Source organism: Fukomys damarensis, unplaced genomic scaffold (genome assembly GCF_012274545.1).
Source record: "Fukomys damarensis isolate Sample0158 unplaced genomic scaffold, DMR_v1.0_HiC HiC_scaffold_19, whole genome shotgun sequence".
Classification (NCBI taxonomy): domain Eukaryota; kingdom Metazoa; phylum Chordata; class Mammalia; order Rodentia; family Bathyergidae; genus Fukomys; species Fukomys damarensis.
In genome coordinates, this window is record NW_022900931.1 from 5,394,338 (window position 1) to 5,401,921 (window position 7,584).

Here is a 7,584-nt window from a genome sequence, read left to right on the forward strand (position 1 = left end):
TTTTTTTTTTTTTTTTTTTTTTTCTCAGTGTCAGAAATGGAACTCAGGACCTTGTGCTCTCCAGACAGGGGCAGCGGCACTGAGCTACATCCCTGGCCCCGAAAGTGAGCCTCTTTCACTGAGAAAGTAACGAGTCGAGCCGCAGCCAGCGGGGGACGGGGAGGTCTGTGGCGCGGCGAAGTTGCTTCAGGGAGACTGATCGCTTTTTAAAACAGAGAAAGTCTTCCGGCTCCGCCTACACGGTCAGAGTAAGTAAAACGCGAGCAGAGCAAGCATTCAAAAGTCAAATAATGGGTGGGGAGGGAGTCAAGTAAAGCGTGGAGAGTAAAAAGCAGCGGCCTCCTGACAGCTCGAGCCGGGCCCTTGTCCCCGAGCGCCCCACACGACCTCGGCTGGGGCTGGGAGGGAGGGCGCCCTGGGCTCCCGCAGAGGAAACAGGCTTTGGGAACGGATCTCCCGGTGCACACCCCGGCTCCCGGCTCGAGCCAGCCTCAGTTTCCCCGAGTCCCAGCCTCCTCCGGACGCCTGAGATTCCCGCCCCCTACAAGGCTTGCTTCGCCCCGAGCCTGGCCTCTCGCCCCTCTCCGCGCAGCGCAGACCTTGCCGGGCGCCCTCCTCGCCTGCAGCCGGCGGAGCCCGAGTTTCCCAGTCCCGCCACTCACCGCTCTCCGCAGGGCACTGAGCACTGGCGGCCGAGTCCCCGCCCTGCCCGGCCCCGCCCTGGAGCTGAGGCGGAGGCGCGATCCGGCGTTGGTTCCCTGCCGGTGGCTGGGCGGGGAGCCTCGCTGCTTGCGTCTCAGCAAGTCCTGCAGCGCCAGGTCCCTGACCCTCCAGGGCTCCCTTAGACTGGCCCGGCGGCCTCCAGCTCCTCGTCTACGAAAGGGCGCCGCCCGTAAGGCGGGCACGGACAAGTGGTGCTGTGTGAGCAGGAGCGGCCAGGGGCACCTAACCAGGGTCACTCACCCCTCACCCACAGGTGGGCTCTGCTTCCCTGTCGCTGTCCCCAACCCCTCAGCTGGCTCGCCTGGCTGTGCCCCTCAGCCTGCACCAGCCACCGGGTCTACACAGCCAGAGGAGGAGAGCAGCCCGGGGGCCTGGAGACTCCCTGGGGACCAGCCAGGGTTGCCTTGTGACTACTTTTCAAGGACCTGCGTGTATGTATATGTATTTTAATACTATATATTATATATGCATGTATGTGTGTATTACTGTATTGGTGAAAAGTCTAGTATAACTCAGGCTAGATTCATCTTTTTCTTCTGATTTTAAAAACAAACAAAGGGCCAGGGATTCGGCTCAGTGGTTCTGCCACCTACCTTGCAAACACAAGGTCCCGAGTTCAATCCCCAGGACCCCCCAAAAGTGTATTCCTGCCCCTAGAAGTAAGGTGGCCCTGGCACCATGCCCGCTGTCCCCAGCGGAGGTGTCCCCTGGCCACACCGGCATGGCACTGCCAGCCCTCTGCCTCTTCCTGTGAGGAGCGGGGCGGAAGACGCCTCCCCCAGCTCTCTCCAGCTGTGCACAGGGCCTGGAGCGGAGGGCCACCTGGAGAGTGGGACTCTGCCTTCAGCTCCCTGCTGCTGAGGAACACTCAGGCCACCCGGGGAGCTGGCGCCCATTCCCAGAGGAGGACAGTGGGTCACTGTGAGCTGCCACCCCTGGGATTCGTGCCACAGGTGTGCAGGCCCCATGTCCACCGGCCTCCCTGTGTCGGACTTCTGCCTGCCTCCCTCCACCCACTTCCCCAGCTCCCTGCTTGTCCCCCAGCTGCCACAGGAAACATGATCGAGAGGAAACTGAAATTCCTCCACGATGGAAGATACACTGTGACTATGAGCACAGCTGTCATGCAAACTCCCTAGACCAAAACATCTTGGAAAGCCCTGCTCCCCCTTCTCCAACCCTCTGCTTGTGTCTCTTGTTTCCCCAGCAACCACAGCTGATGGTTTCCCCTTCCCATAGAAACACAGAGATACAAAATGGAAATAAACTGCTGTCCCGCCCTCTCTCGGTGATTTGAATCCCTTGCTGAGCTGGGCCTTTTTGCTGCGCCCCATACCCGGTGGTCTGTCTGGGAATCCGACGCAGTGCTCACTTCCTGACGATGCCCCACTTTGTGGGTCCCACGGCCTTGGACCCAGGGAAGCTCCGGCACAAGTCACCTCCTGACCTTCTGCCTCTAAGTCTCTGCACACGCTGCCCCCGGCCAGGGCACCCAGTGGCCACCTTGGCCACTTACTGATTACACAGGTGTAGGTAAGAATGGGGTAGGGGAACTCACGTGGCATCTGGTGATGTCAGCGGACACAGGCAAGGCTTGTGGAAAGGAGGGCCAGGCGTACTTGCAGAACTGACCCAAAGTGGGTGACGGTTAACTAGTAAGCTACTGAAACCGATCAAGGGATGGGCGGCTCCGGTGGTAGAATGCGGATCGGAGTCCCACGGTCTTCAGCTGCAGTGTCTTCTCACTAGGAGCTCTGCAGCTCCACAGATCAGAACTTGGATCACCAAGGCAGCTGTTGGTGGAAAAACCACTAGCCCAAGGAAGCGTCCAACACGCTCCTGGGAGTCATGCAGGCTTCTGTCCAGCTCCCAGTACACTGGAGCCAAGCATGGGGGAATTGCCCGCTCCATATTACAGCCTGCCCTGGCTTGGGTCCGAGTGGTCTGCCACAGAGCACCACATCCCCCTACAGCATGTGTTGGCTTTTGTGACAGGAGTAGTCCGCGGTTTTTATAAAAGCCGGACTTGGCTATGGGGAAGCACGCCTGTCATCTCAGCACTTGGGAGGCTGAGGCAGGAGGAGTTTGAAGCCAGCCTGGGCTACATAGTGAGTTCAAGGCCAGCCCAAACTACATAGCAAGACCCTGTCGTCTTTTTCTTTTTTAAGACCCTGTTTTAAAGCAAAAGAAAAATAAGTAAACAAAAGAAAGAGGCAAGAAAGAAGAAAAAATACAACCACCCACTCCCGTCACCTAGAGGAAGCATTGTCAAACACCTTTGTTCTTTCAAAGCAGGGCACGTGTTCCTTTTCCTGTACGAGAACTTTCAGGCAATACGCAGTTGTGTAACTTGTTTTCTTGCCCTTGCAATAAAAAATCAGGAGCCTCTTTGTACATTAACAAGTGTTTCCCTACGTTGTTTTAACTGTGACACATTTCCAATAGCTATGTATATAAAACATGTGCATACTTTAAGACTGTAACAACAAGGTTCACTGGGGGTGCTCTACTCTGGCTACCGGGTAGCCCCAGGGGTGGTCTAAGAAGCCCCTGCAGTGTCTCCACCCTCAAAGGCCATCTCTACCTCAACTTTGAAGATGCCCTTCCTTTTTTTTTAGAGTTTTGCTTATTTATTTATGTTTTTTGAGACAAGGTCTCACTGTGTAGTTCAGGCTGGCCTTGAATTCACTGTGGAGCCCAGGCGGGTCTCGAGTGTGCAGCAATCCTCCTGCCTCAGCCTCCCGAGTGTTGAGATGTTTATTTTTGCAGTACTGGGGACTGAATGCAGGAAAGGCATATGCTAGGCAAGCGCTCTACCACCAAACTACACTCCCCCCGCCGGTCCTTTTTTATTTTTTAATTTTGGTTTTGAGACAGGATCTTGCTCAGTTGTGCAGGCTGGCCAGAGGGTAAAGAGTGAGTGGGGCTCCCCTGCAGGGAGGCCTGGAGCTCTCAGAGCTGTGACAAGGGCACTGAACACGGCACTTCAGGGCCTGGGCTCATCTGTCCTCTTGTTCCTCAGTTCCTGCGTCCCTCATTCAGATCTGAGTGGGGCGACTGATTGTTCCTGCCAGGTGTATCAAGTGTCCTGGGCGGACTGGGGACAAAGGGGGCCCAGCCGCCTGTGATCTGCATGGGCCCTGAGCAGAAAGGCACTCGGGGCCAGGCTCACTGGGTCCTGTATGTAACCCTGCAGATGGTGGCAGCAGAAGGCTTGAGACGGACAGCACTCAGCATAACCGGGTGCACTGGTCCAGCCGCACAAGCCTGGTGTACATGTCCCCCTCAGGCCTCACCCCCATGCCTAGATGGACTCTTGTATCTGGCTGGCACAGTCACTACGGCTTGAATGTCCTCACCACAGCTTGTGAGAAATGTAATCCCCACGGTGAGGGTTGAAGAGCAGGGAACAACATACACCTGTAATCCCAGCATTCTGGGAGGCTGAGGCAGGAGGATCGAAAAGTTCAAACTAAGCCTGGGAGACTTAGTGACTTGATTGTGTAAGAACTTATCTCTAAATAAATAGGCTGAAGATGTGGCTCAATGGGAAAGCCCTCGATTCCGTCCCCACTACAGCGTGGGGGGAGTGGAACCAGTAGAGGTGCTTAGGTCCTGAGGCTGTGCTGTCTGGAACTTAGCCATCAGTGGAGTGAGACTAAGGCGCTTACAGGGTGGGTCTGTGGTAACAGCCAGTGTGACTCTGTCCCTCGAGCACAACACACTTGCTGTTTGGTTCTCTGCCCTGCCCTGGGACTCTGCTGAGAGTCCACTCCAGCAAGAAAGTCCCACCAGACGTGGCCCCGACCCTAAGCTGCCCAGCCTCGGGGGGGGGCGGTGAGCTGTGAAATCTCTTCCATAAACTGGCAGCGGCAAACCCCACCTGGCTCCCTCGTCTGGGCGGAGCCTATCCTCCAGGAGCTCTTGCCAAAGAGGGCACGGGAGGAGGGGACCGTTGTGAAAGCTCGTGCTCTCCCCTCCCCCCATGGTGGCCGGGTGTGGCGTGAGGAGTCCAGGCTATTGCTGCACCTTGCTATGGAACCGACTTGGCTCCTTCTGGGAGAGTTTAAAATTTGGGTTCGAGTTTTGGAATTTGACACTAAAAATCCCTCTGTGAGGGTCTAATTTCATCCCCTGTGCCAGCACTCAATAGGCCATTTTGGAAATGCTTGCTATATTTTATTTTTCAGATTTGGATGATTTTTTCCCCCCACAACTTTGTCTTCTGGCCTTTTATGTAGTTTTCAACAATTCTTCTTTGCTTTTTTTTTTTTTTTTTTTTTTTTTTGAGACAGGGTCGTGCTTTGTAGTTCAGGCTGGCCCTGAACTATGTAACCCAGGCTGGTCTTGAACTCACAGCGATTCTCCTGCCTCAGCCTCCCGAGTACTGGGATTACAGTCATGTGCCACCTCACCCGGCTTCTTCCCTATTTTTAATATTTAAGAGATTCTCTTTTATTAGTGGGGGGGGAATGTGTTTTTGGAGACACAGCCTTGCTATGTAGCCCAGGCTGGCCTTGAATTCACTGTGTAGCCCAGGCTGACCTAGAACTCACAGTGATCCTCCTGCCTCAGCCTCGAGTGCTGAGATTACAGGTGTGCATTTCTATGTTCAGCTCTTACCTCTTAAAGCTATCGATGATTGTTTCCTTAAAACAATTGTTTTTGTCTCTCTTCATGGTTTCTAAACTCTATGTACTTTTTGTTCTCTCCCTATTTATAAAAGGATTTCCTCAAGTGCTGGGGAATCTTGCTCATGATTAAAAGGACTGAACAGAATAAGCCTGTGGATGACACTTTAGCTTTACTCTGAGGTGAACTTGCTGGGACATTTGTTGGGAAACTGTCTGCCTTGTCAGAGGGGTCAGGCTCTGGCTCCAAGGGAGCCTGCTGGGGGTGGGTGGGATCTCCGCCCTCAGCGTGCAGGGCCGACCTGTGTCAGCAGCATGTCCACATCTGCTGCTGTCCCCGGCCTGCCCAGCCACACGCTGACCATTTCTAACAGACAGCCCAGATGTTTTCCAGAGTGGGGCAGGGAGAGGGCAGCGACCTAAGGATCTAACCTTCTTTGTATAGCCTTCTTTCACCCTTAGGTCTAAAAGCAGCTGATGCTGCCAATTCCAAAGCTTTGGAATGAGTTGGTTTTCAGCTTTCCCTTCTGCTGCGAGAGATTTCACTGTCAGAAGTCAGTGGAGTCAGGCAGCTCCAGTCTGCCTCTGAGCAGCTTCCAGAGTCTGCTGCTGGGACTCCCTTCCCTGTTCTTCCTGAGTGGAATTTATGTCTTCCGCAGGCCCTTTGCTGCGGATTTATGGGTTTCCAGAGGTGGTGTCTGCTCTGTGAACATCGTAACCTGAAGATCCCCCTGTATCTTTTATGACCGTAGCACTGTATACATCGCTGTATTTCATTTAACAAATCCCTCTCTAGTTGGACACGCAGCTTTCCTCCGCTTTTTCCTCATCCAAAGCAAGACTGCTGTGGACATCCTGAGCACTAGGTCTTTGTTTACTGAATTCTTCAGCCAAACTCAGCAAAGCAGCCTTGTCGATGCGGTTTGCTATGGGATGAATGATGCACTGGCCAAAAACCCATCTGCAGAAGCCTCATCCCCAGGGTGAGGGGATTTAAGAGACCAGACCTTTGGGAGGTAGTAAGTCATGAGAGTGCAGCCCTTGTAAAGGCATGAATGTAAAAGAAGGAGGACCCATGGGACCTTCTGCTCTGCTTTCCCCCATGTGAGGTCATCTGCAAACTGGAAGCACACCGTCATCAGACACAGGATCCACAAGCACCCTGATCTCTCACTTGCCCAGCCTCAGAAACTGTAAAGAATACATTTTTTCCGGTCACCAAGGCTTCCCAGTCTGTGCCATTGTTGCAGTAGCCAGCGGACTAAGACATGGCCCTACCTTAAGCTTGTCATTTAGTGTAGTGTGCACGCATGTCCTGGGCTCCTTAGAGGAAGCTGACAGGAAATGAGGGCAGGTCAGAGGGAAAGAGAGCTGCTGGGGTGAGGTCAAGGTAAGACTCTCCCAATGACCCAGCCTATAACAGCTCTCAGAAGCTAGACAACCCCACCTTCCAAGACCTGATCTGACACTAACCACCTAGCACTCAATCTTGGAGGCTTTGTCTATAAACTGAGGATAATAATACCAACTATTTATTACTGCTTGCCGTGAGATTAAAATAATGTAAAAAAATACAAGACTTTGTTCAATGGCACAAAGATTTATTGGGTGCTTATGCGCGGGGCACTGTGTCTGGTTTATAGGAAACAAAAAAGGGCTGTTATCTTGCTTAATGTTGTTGGCAGAATCGTATGCAAGGAAGAACCTGGAAGAGTTTCAAGTACCATACACAGTCTCAGTAGAAGCAGTAAATACTTTGCTTAACAGTATTTCTCAGGTTCCATCTATTTTCCTGCAAATGACATGATTTCATTTTTCTTTAAGTCTGCATAACCTAACACGAAATCAACTGTTATGTATTGCAAATATACATAACAATTTTTAAAAAGATTATTACATTGAAATGCATCTAGTCTTCATTCAAGGCTTTATGTCTGGTTCTTGCCTGGGGAGGATTAAAGAGATGCACTGGTTACAGGACTTCAACACGCAGCTGCAAAGGTCTTGGAGGCCGGACGGAACCGATTATACCGGAACCTTTCTTCTGGTCCCCGGGTGCTCCAGACAGCCCGGCAGGAAATAGGCATAGGACTACGCTGCGTCGCGCCGCCGCAGTCCGGAACCGGTCACCACGGTAACAAGCCTAGGAAGGTGTTTTACCATGCGCACTCGGGTGCCGCGAGTCGCGTGGGCCTGGGGCGCCCGCGGCCACCGGGGCGCCTCAAGTTTC

General features: G+C 53.2%; 1 protein-coding gene and 1 long non-coding RNA gene across 4 annotated transcripts in view; one reads left to right on the plus strand and one right to left on the minus strand.

Annotated features, from left to right (window-relative positions):
* Tspo (translocator protein) overlaps positions 1-2,514 on the minus strand; it is a 6,829-nt gene extending 4,315 nt beyond the window's left edge. The window contains exon 1 of one of the 3 annotated variants that reach the window (XM_010634383.3): positions 2,282-2,514. The gene's annotated coding sequence lies outside the window, so the exon portion shown is untranslated. Of the gene's footprint in view, positions 1-599; positions 984-2,281 lie in introns of those variants that run through there. The other 2 variants (XM_010634384.3, XM_010634381.3) reach the window with 2 other exon arrangements.
* LOC117286940 overlaps positions 1-3,302 on the plus strand; it is a 3,814-nt gene extending 512 nt beyond the window's left edge. Inside the window, exons 2-5 of the long non-coding RNA XR_004518109.1 lie at positions 29-248; positions 977-1,154; positions 1,931-2,256; positions 2,892-3,302. This is a non-coding gene — a long non-coding RNA (uncharacterized LOC117286940). The remainder of the gene's footprint in view (positions 1-28; positions 249-976; positions 1,155-1,930; positions 2,257-2,891) is intronic.
* The last annotated feature ends 4,282 nt before the right edge of the window (positions 3,303-7,584 follow it).